This window comes from Pollicipes pollicipes, unplaced genomic scaffold, assembly GCF_011947565.3.
Source record: "Pollicipes pollicipes isolate AB1234 unplaced genomic scaffold, Ppol_2.1 Scaffold_7262;HRSCAF=8765_pilon_pilon_pilon, whole genome shotgun sequence".
NCBI classification, from domain to species: Eukaryota; Metazoa; Arthropoda; class Thecostraca; order Pollicipedomorpha; family Pollicipedidae; genus Pollicipes; species Pollicipes pollicipes.
The window spans coordinates 26,268,172-26,277,696 of NW_023597055.1; positions in this window are offsets into that span (position 1 = coordinate 26,268,172).

Below are 9,525 nucleotides of genomic sequence, written 5' to 3' on the forward strand. Positions count from 1 at the left end.
GTCCTGGCCTCGTCTCCTTAAAGGACTGACCTGGTCACCTTGTGCATGTGTTATGCATGATAATAATGTACAACCCCAGTAAACTTCGTGGAAGTCACGCCACTTGTCTGTCTGCGTTTTAGCCTTGATATCCTTTCGTAAACTTAAATCAGTCGGTGCTTTGCTACGCAAGGTACACACGACATGGTTTGAGTAATTTTTCGTCGGGTCAGTTTTCACACCCCTTGATCGACTGCTATTACAATAAAACATTTCAGTGATAACAAGCCACTCAACCCATTGTATGCTCATGCTATACTGCTAACATACGGATTTATGCATGCTAGGCCTTAGTTGTCTCAACGAGTCCCTTGCAAACTGCTACCTGACCAGGTTAAGTCTGCTCCGTATGGGGCCCACGAGCTACCCAAAAAGCAGACAGGGCTCTGCCACTAGGCAGGCAGGGATCTGCCATTAGGCAGACAGGGCTCTACCACCAGGCAGGCAGGGATCTGTCACTAGGCAGACAGGGCTCTGTCACTAGGCAGACAGGGCTCTGTCACTAGGCAGACAGGGATCTGTCACTAGGCAGACAGGGCTCTGTCACTAGGCAGACAGGGATCTGTCACTAGGCAGGCAGGGATCTGTCACTAAGCAGACAGGGCTCTGCCATTAGGCAGACAGGGCTCGGTCACCAGGCAGACACGGTTCTGTCATTAGGCGGGCAGGGCTCCGTCACCCCGCCCTGAGACCCGAGTGCCATTGTCCTCCAGGGACCAGCTCTGAGGCTCAGCGTAAGCGGTCCCCGTCCCCCAGGGACCAGCTCTGAGGCTCAGCGTAAGCGGTCCCCGTCCCCCAGGGACCAGCTCTGAGGCTCAGCGTAAGCGGTCCCCGTCCCCCAGGGACCAGCTCTGAGGCTCAGCGTAAGCGGTCCCCGTCCCCCAGGGACCAGCTCTGAGGCTCAGCGTAAGCGGTCCCCGTCCCCCAGGGACCAGCTCTGAGGCTCAGCGTAAGCGGTCCCCGTCCCCCAGGGACCAGCTCTGAGGCTCAGCGTAAGCGGTCCCCGTCCCCCAGGGACCAGCTCTGAGGCTCAGCGTAACCGGTCCCGTCCTCCTTGGACAGGCTCTGGAGCTCAGCGTAAACAATCCCCGTTCTCCCGGGACCAGCCCTGAGACGCGGCTCAGCCGGTCCTCGTCCTCACGTGATAAGACTTTGAGGCTTTCTTCGATCGGCTCTGAGCCTGGACACAGACAGCCCTCCGTCCTCCCAGGGCCGGCTCTGACGCAAACAGTCCTCAGTCTTCCCTTTGACCGGCTCTGAGGCTCCACACAGACAGTTCTCGCCCTCCCGAGACCGACTCTGCCGACACGGCACTCGTATGGTTGCCGCCGGCCCGCCCGTCGATCGACCCCCTCCCCCCCCCCCGCCCCGAGAGACCGTACAACGGTGACACGGTCTGGCCATCGGCGCGGCCCCGGGAGGCTAGAGGTCAGCCAGATGGCACTGCGGTGCGGCGGCGCGTGCCGACCAGCTGAGCACGCTATTGGCCGGGATGTTGTACAGCTGGGCAAAACGGTCGTCTGTCGGCGACAGCTCTGTTTACGCGGACCGTGCCGTGCATGGCAACACGCCGCGGGCCGCGTTTGGAGCCTACTGCTGGCAGCGAGGACCATGCGCGACCACTCAGCCCTGCTTTCCCATTTTGCGAGCTTCTCCAGACGACGATTGTTAGGCACAAAATGGATTTTCTTTCTTGAGGGGCTGCGATTCAGTGTGAAGGTAAAAGTGACACAGCGAATTCGCGCGTATTCCAACCACAGTAACCTGCAGACCCCAGGTGTGGACCCGTTGCCAGGCAACGCGGGGGGGGGGGAGCTGTTTGGGTGGGGAGGCTGCAGTCATCCGATTCATGTCATACGTTGGACAGCACCGCATATGGTATATATGCTCATTTAGTTGATGAGTGTACGCAAACCGCCGTGTCATCTCGAAATCAATCACCTCTTCCTCCCGTTGATTCGATGAGCCTCCTCTACTCCCCGCTGATTGGTCGGACATGTGCTCATGTCGGATCTCGGGACGTGTTTATCGAGCGCCTTAGCCTATCGCGGAATGCAAACAAAGCGACAAAAGCCTATGCCGGAGCAAAAAACACCACCGGCGCTCCCCTCGGAAGACGGTGTCAAAAGCATCAGCACGACCAATGCGAGAATGTATTGAACCCAACTGGTCATGATGCATCGGACGGCTACAAAAAGTAGCACTATTACAAATGATGGCTATACAGATGGCTATTACAAAGCAAATGCGTGTCAGGCGGTCCTTCGGTAGAGATGATGTGGGCTAGAGGACGTTTCTAACGGGGACCAAAGGAGCTCATGGCCCGAAGAGGCTTGAAAACATCTCAGGTTGGACTGTGCTTGCTCAATATTAGTACAGCTGACACCTTTGTCTTCGGGAACTCCGAAGGGACACCGCCCCATCCGAAGGTGCGATGGTAGACCTGTACCTGCGCCGCTTATCCACAAACGAAGATGCGATGTTAGACCCGTACCTGCGCCGCTTATCCACAAACGAAGATGCGATGGTGGACCTGTACCTGCGCCGCTTATCCACAAACGAAGATGCTATGGTAGATCTGTACCAGCGCCGTTTATCCGCAACAGTACAAAGGTAGGCATTAAAACGCAATGCGCATTATATCCGTATCGTTCTTCTTTAATTATTCAAATAACATCGATAAATAACACATGTTTTCATACACATGTATTGTAATGACTGAGAAGGGACTGGTGAGTGGCAGAGGTGTAGCTAATTCGTGGGAGAGCCACCTACATGCCTCGCCCTGCTCCCAGGGTGAACGCTGGCGACCAGACCACAGGGAATGTGACGCATATGATGTACGGCGATACCGCCTATCCTGAGTAAACAGCAATGATGACACGGACGAAAACACCGGAACGGAAACAACCCCGCGCGAGTCTATCGTCGAAGTCTTGCAACCTCTTACAATGAATATCTCGATCAACACTAGCGCTCCACCACCGCCACGTCACGCACTCTAAGCCGCGCCCCTGCCCTGAGGTCTGAGTCGTGCCAGCGCTCTGGGCCACGCCCCCTCTCTGAGCTCTAAGCGGCGCCTCCGCTCTGAGGCTCCCCATTGCTCTGAGCCACGCCCCCGCTCTGCGCTCTGGGCCACGCCCCCGCTCTGAACTCTAAGCCGCGCCCCCGCTCTGAGCCTCGCCAATGCTCTGAGCCCCGCCCCGCTCTGAGCTCTGAGCCAGTGCTCTGGCAGCACCTTCGGGGTGGCAGACTTGGTCAGGTCACCCCAACTCCAGCCTGACACGGGACGCGGCTGCGGCGCGGCCTGCCGGCCTGGGGCAAAAGTCAGCCCACGTGAGCCAGGGCCGTGCCCCTCACTGAATGCGACTGATCTAACGCATACGTTAACATAGCAACAGGCCCACTGAGGAGAAATGTGGCTCGGACGCGTGAGCTGAGTTCGTGTCCAGCTCGCAGGAACATCGGTACCATCAGCCCTCGGTGAGGTCGCCTTTGGTGAATTAAAGCGTCCGCGGATGAAGGCGGCGGTGGCTTAACGGCACCACTACATCAGCATACACTTCCCCTTCTCCGCCCATGGGTTGTTCTTCTTGTCCACGGCGTAGATGAGAGGGTCCGTCTTCTCGTTTTCTTCAATGAATTCTCGCAACCTGAAATGAACAGACGTGTCACAAAAAGCCCGCCTCGAAATAACTTTTCACGCTATGCTAATTTGTATCATGAATGGGACTGTGAGGCCATTCTTCGCCCTTTTCACGTTCGTTTCATATGGACCAGAGAACATCGGTCAGGGTTCGCACCGGCGATGATGCTTCCCGTCGCGACAAAGTGTGCAAAGCAGTGTTATGCTGATCTGCGTTCAAGTTCGATGGATCCCCGCCTTTATTTGACCCATGTCGTTTCGAGATGGACCTCCGGCCGGCACGCGGTCAACCCCCAGCGGTGGCCCGCCGCCCCGTGGGGCGCGGTTATCAGCCCTGAACACCTCGCTCGCCGGGCAGCGCAGCGGAGGCCGTCACAGGCGACACTGCCTTTGCCCATTCCACCTGCCATCCATGAAGCCGCCTCCAGACCCAACCGCTGCCCATTCCAAATCAGCTGTAACCGCTGCCCATCCACTTTGCATCCCGCAACTACTTAGTTCTTGAGCATGGAAGGGTTTTAGAACGGTGTGAACATAACCTTATTTAAATGCGTCCATAGGTGCAAAAGTAGGCAATTGAGGAAAATTACAATTAAAAGAAGTGCAAGCGGTAACATTGTGTAGCATGTCTTGAAACATCTACCCGGGTACCAGAAGTGTGGCAATTAAAGGGTTCACATTCCAGTCACAAGTCCACATTTGTATGGTGCTTTGAAACGGCCGCCTTAAAGATCGTTCGGCGCGGTTCACAGCGCTGCCCTTAAAGATCGTTCGGCGCGGTTCACAGCGCTGCCCTTAAAGATCGTTCGGTGCGGTTCACAGCGCTGCCCTTCTTAAAGATCGTTCGGCGCGGTTCACAGCGCTGCCCTTAAAGATCGTTCGGCGCGGTTCACAGCGCTGCCCTTAAAGATCGTTCGGTGCGGTTCACAGCGCTGCCCTTCTTAAAGATCGTCCGGTGCAGTTCACAGCGCTGCCCTTCTTAAAGATCGTTCGGCGCGGTTCACAGCGCTGCCCTTCTTAAAGATCGTTCGGCGCGGTTCACAGCGCTGCCCTTCTTAAAGATCGTTCGGTGCGGTTCACAGTGCTGCCCTTAAAGATCGTCCGGTGCAGTTCACAGCGCTGCCCTTTTTAAGATCTAAACTCTTCTAGTTTCTGAGCTACACACCTGGGAAGACATGCAGACTTTTCGGGAGACCATTTCAAGGTCACCCAGGCAGTCACGACGCCAATATCACGTCCCCCAAATTATGCCATTTCATTGGTCATGCGGCAATCAAGGCCGATAAAAATATAACTGTTGGGTCGTTCATAGATGACATTCGTGAGCACAGCATCCGGATATAACGGTGGTCAATTGGCTCCCAATCTATGTTGTGCAAGGTAAGACGACGTAATCAAACAATGACGTATTGAGGAGCATATTAACTGAATGAAATTGTCTTATCTAGAGCACCCTCTTCATCTTAAAACTATGCCAATAGTTATAAGTGAGCTTATTCCAAAATATCTGATACTTTATTATCTTCAAATGTGACAAAATTCCTTTAAGCTTTGCGATATGGAAATAAGAAGTATGTAGCTCGATTCCCCACAGTGCCCGTCCTTACTGCCGTGGTGAGAGGCGGGCAATACTATATAGCCTCAGCAGCTGAGTGCGTCGTAAAGCCTCAGTGACGACGACGACGAGGCATCTACCCGGGATTTCGGAAAGCTCTTACCCGTACCTATGCCTGCACTTCTCCTAAAACCTGTACTCAACCCAACCGGTTACCCATTCCAGACGGCTTAGCCCAGCCCGTGAAGTGTGCACCGCAGCCCCGGCCGTCTGCAAGCCCGGCGGCGGCGGCGCGTAACATGGGCGCCCCTCCCGACACTGGCGGACCGTGAAGTTGCCGGGGCGCTCCAGCGTGGCCCGCGCGTGACAGCGCCAGTGGCCGGACGGAGAGCGCGGCGGCGGTGCCCCCCCCCCCCCCCCCCCCCCAATGCCGGGCTCTGTTCTATTTCCGGCCTGGCCGGCCGCCGCCACACATTTAATTAGCCGGCACAGCCTGATTGGAGGCAGCGGGGTGAGCCGCCGCTACCGGAAGGGCGCCGTCGATAGTGCCGATATCGATAGTGTGGTGTCACCGACTGCTGCTACCGTAGTGTCGCTACCGATAGTGCAGCGCCGCACCGCCAGTGTATTGGCAATGCCGCTATCGATAGCGCAGCGCTCCAAATGTGCCGACAGAGCGATCCACAGTGCAGAGCGATGCCGGCTACACCAGCTCCGATGCTGTCGCCGTGCTGGCACAGTCGTCGATAGAAGAGCATTTCCAGGCGGTCCATAGTGGTGTCACGCCACGAATGCTGCCACAAAAAACATCGGCCGGCAAAACCACTGCAACACGACTTACACATGCTGTTTGTTCCACGGTCAAAACTTCCGGACATCACTCCTACGCGAGAAAACTTTCGCTGACAAAGGTTACTCAAACAAAACTCCCACGTGACCAATCTTCGACGGCCAAACTGCTATATATGATCACTACCACACCACAAAACTACTCATAAAATTGGCATGCGAAATCACTTCTATTGACGGAACTTCACCCAAAAAGTCTTCCAACGAAATAAGTATACCTCAAAATTACTGCTGTACGACCAAACTGCCGTGAACAAAAGCCCCACGCGGCCATGCTTCCGCTGGCAGGTTATCTAACACCGGCTCAACATAAAGGGAGTGTCCCACCTTTGGGACACATTTCAAAGACATGCTGTTATCGCACCTCAAGACTAGTTTCGTCTTATAATAGCACCAAGTAGTGTCCCAGCAGCACCGTCAAAACAATGGGGATCCCAATTTTAATTTTTCTCGAGTCCAAATTACGCTGCCAACGTTTTGCAAGAGCACCATGCTTCTTCCCTGCATTCGCGACCACCGTTGTCTAGGTAACCACCGTGCGCAGCTCTACTGGAGCGAACATTTGTGGTCGGCCCAGCAGGCAAGGGCCTGCCACCGAAAAGCGTATTGGTTGAAGTTTGAGCCAGTGCGACACATGGATCATGTGAAACTTCCATTCCCAAAGCCAAAGTGCGCCTCCAAAAAAGCCACTGCGGCGAACGTCATAGGGGAAAAATCAAAGCCACTATCTAACATTTCGTTGAATGTGCGGGATAATAGCCTGATGTTCGCAAATCTTTTGGTCTAAATAGTGTTTCAGGCTTCCGTAGTATTTATCATTTCGTTGAATGTGCGGGATAATAGCCTGATGTTCGCAAATCTTTTGGTCTAAATAATGTTTCAGGCTTCCGTAGTATTTATCACGTTCACATTTGACACTTAAGTGTGTTGTTAACATCACAGAACATACATGTTGGAAAAAGCGAGGCAAATTAAATGATAACTTTCATGGTGGTACGCAGGGAGTCAAACGAAATTTTTCCAGCAGGGTCAACTACTTCAAAAAGGAATGAGCTTTTCAGAAGGACTTCGAGGAAACTGGTATTGCTGATCGTGATGCAACAATCAGTGAAAAGTAAAAAAAGTTGGGATGCACCTTATAAACGCATTATAGGCATCGCGAATAGAGTTTTTACGCCACAGCATATTTGTCAGGGCGAAAACGTGGGTAACGTAAGGGGGGGGGGGGGACGCGCCCCACGACTTGTAGGAACCAGGAGGACTACCCCAAAACGTCAGAGACCCAAAACTGCCGGTCACGTTCACACACGTTTCAGTATTGGGAGTAAAAGGAAGCAATGTCATACATAGTACTAAACGTACGCAGCAGGGAATTCGCCGAACCGTTTCAAAAGGTAAGCCCAATGGTGGCAAATGAGACAGAAAGACTTCACTGCAGACGATCGTGATTTTGAGCGTGCCTTGCTGATTTTTCTCAAAGGGAAGGCACAATGGTGGCGGAATCAGGCACTACAGCTTCATTTCGGACATTTGTGATTCTAAGCGTGCGTTCGCAATCGGCGTGAACGCGAGACCATTTGTTTGCTACAATCATCATACGGCAACGGTCCTGTTTGTAACAATTGTCAAGCGCCGCTTCGTGCCGCATAAGCCACTGGTAAGCCCTGTGGATGCCCCACCGAACAAGGGCTAAGCACCCTCAATGGATGTCTCGGGCGAACCACAGGCAGGTCAATAAAAACTAGTTTCCGGTGTTGCTGTTTCCGTTTGTTAGTTCCCGAGAATAATAAAGGAAACTAGCTTTCACTTCCCGTGAGAGCTATCGAGGTAAGTCGGTTCTATGTAAGTAGGGAGAAGTTAACATGCACCACTTTTGGAAGTGGGCTTATTTTACTACCGGACCTGCGAGACCGGACCGCGACTTTGCATCCCACATTACCAGACCAGCTACCCAAATCCAGCAATGATGAAGCTCTTTCATCATTGCAGCCTGATCTTTCAAATTTACCAGCCCTATTTGACTTCGCCACTTACAGGCTATTATTGCGTTGGTAATGATGCATAAGAACCGCAACTGTCCAACTTCTGAAATCTTTTGAATGCCCTTGACCTACTTGTCTTCTTTCGTAGCCGAAAGAAGACAAGCTTACGAACGTTCACCAGCTTATGGAAACGTATGTTAACCGTACGTAGCAAGGCAACTACCAATGATAGAACACCAATCGTGATGTAAAAAATGTGTTCATTGGCACCGCCCGCTGAAAATCATAACAGTTGGGGTGAAAAGGTAGCGATGACGTTTATACACTTAGGCCACAATGCAGACATAATTTTGGAAGGTAAAACTGAAAAGTTCCAAACAGTGGCGTGGACTCTGGTACTCCATGGCTCACATCAACCGGAGCCAAATATACGAGCCGCCGCCCCTAAATATTGCAGATGGCTGCAGGGCGCTTCTTAGAAGCTCCGTGTAATTCACGCCGGGCACGGTCTAGATAACCTCCGAAATCTCTAGAACTCTTCCGACAAGATTCCACGGCAAAACCTCTTGCGCCATGCAACAGGTTGACCCCCTGATGTGGGTGATTCAAGACACAAACAGCAGGCTCCACTTAGCATTTATGAGTCGAAGTCAGCAAAACACATCGTTGCGAACTATTTGCGTAAAATGCCATTCGCCCCCCCCCCCCTCCCCAAGCCCTAGTAGTGATGCCATGGCTTAGGTGCCTTAATAGAAGCACTTTTTGGCGTAGCGGAGGTGTTGCGTGGAAGTCTCGTCCCAAGAGTCGCATGGGCATTGTCCGTAAGATTTGTTCGCAATATTTTTAGCCCAGTTTTGCCGCGTTAAATTTTTGTGCTTAGCCGTTTTGTTGCGTAGGAGTCACGCCACATGCAGTGTTGGCTTTATGACTCGTGATGCAAGCATTTTGCCAGCAGCAGCTCTGTCCATAACAGTTTTAACGCGAGACCTTGAACAGAGTCGCCAATGATAGTGCAGTACCGATGGCTGTGCCAACAGGGTCAAATGTCTGAGAAGTAATGGGGTCACCCTGAAAAGGATGCGGTTCTTGGAGCTGTTGGGCACCGACCATCGCGTGATCTCGCCGCTGAGCTGAGCTGCCATTAAGTCACGCGATGGGTGAGGACAGGAATGGTTCAAATGAACCCGTCAGACGACTGGGTGGCACAAGCGCCTCCGGAGGAGACGATACCTGGTACAGTGTCGTAAGTATCCTTCACTACGGGTGCTTGGAGAATGGTCATCGTTGCGGCGCCAACGAGGGCAAACAAGCTCCACGGAATCCCAGAAAGAGCGAACGGCATAATGCGGTGTAACGAAGACTTTGGCCTGGCCCTCAGCCAACAGTCAATTTCATGGATCGCAGATGTGACATAAAGTTCGTCGAGGCAGAAAAAAACATCAAAAACCGGTTGG